The sequence below is a fragment of the Branchiostoma floridae genome, unplaced genomic scaffold, assembly GCF_000003815.2.
Source record: "Branchiostoma floridae strain S238N-H82 unplaced genomic scaffold, Bfl_VNyyK Sc7u5tJ_1567, whole genome shotgun sequence".
Classification (NCBI taxonomy): domain Eukaryota; kingdom Metazoa; phylum Chordata; class Leptocardii; order Amphioxiformes; family Branchiostomatidae; genus Branchiostoma; species Branchiostoma floridae.
Genome location: NW_023365764.1, coordinates 1 through 1,138, shown reverse-complemented (window position 1 = coordinate 1,138; position 1,138 = coordinate 1).

Below are 1,138 nucleotides of genomic sequence, written 5' to 3'. Positions count from 1 at the left end.
TTTAATATGGCCGTAATACGAGATTGTAATATGTTTCATCATGTAAACAAATATTTAACGCAAGTGTAGAACTACCCATAACTTTTAGTATGATTCGGAGGTTTTATCAAGATCTTGATATTACCTCCTTGGATGCAGGGATTCTGAAGCAAAGAAGTTGAACTGTAATGTTTATAAATAATAACAGAGAAATTGGACCTACCCAACCTTTTAACTCGTTTTTGTCAAGGAATGAGTTTTAATAATCCATCGCTTCTGTGTGTTCACGGTTTGCAGATAGAGCACGTGACTTACCGAGCAGTGGATCGTAAGTTTTAAGATTTTAAACATTTTAGACAGTGTCAAGGTTTTAAACCTTGGTTGGATGGCTTTGTAGCTGATTGTTTTATGTCAACTTTTACGCAACCTAATCATTGTTTTTAATTCTTTATCTTTAAATTATATTAGGAATAGGGGAATATGTTCCAGTTGCTCGACCAACAATACCAAAATCCTGCCGAAACTATACTATTTGTCCATCTGAGTGATAAAATTCACAACGGAGTGTGAACAGATATAGGGACTTTTAAAACCAGAATGTGTAGTTAACATAGTTCATTTTACGGCTTTGTTCAATTTATTGACATACTTGTTCTTGTATCTGTATAATTACAAATGAATAATATGATGTTGAAAATACCTGGTTGATTTTAGTTTCACACTTCTACTTAAGTCTACTACATTGTATTTGGTGAATCACTTCGGCATAGATTTGAAAAATAAGAGAATCTCTTCCCACCGACCAGTTTTCTCAGTACCATAACTGGAAACACAACTTTTTTTTACTATTTATTCATTATTTCATCGTGATGTACCGAGGAAGAATTTGCTCCCAAAAACAGTAATGACTAATGTATCTATTTCTCCTGGAGCTAAGTTTATTTTAAACGTTATGAATTGAATAAATTCAATTATAAAGGTGTATTCATTTTCCAACTTTGATGCAAATTTCATAGGCAAGTCAATACTAGTCAATATTTTTTTTTTTTTAATAATTTTTTTCAAACTTTATTCAATATTTTCTAGTCAATACTAGTCAATATTTGTGGGTGGCAAATCATAGAGCTATTTCCATTTACATTTTGTACTTAGATAAAAT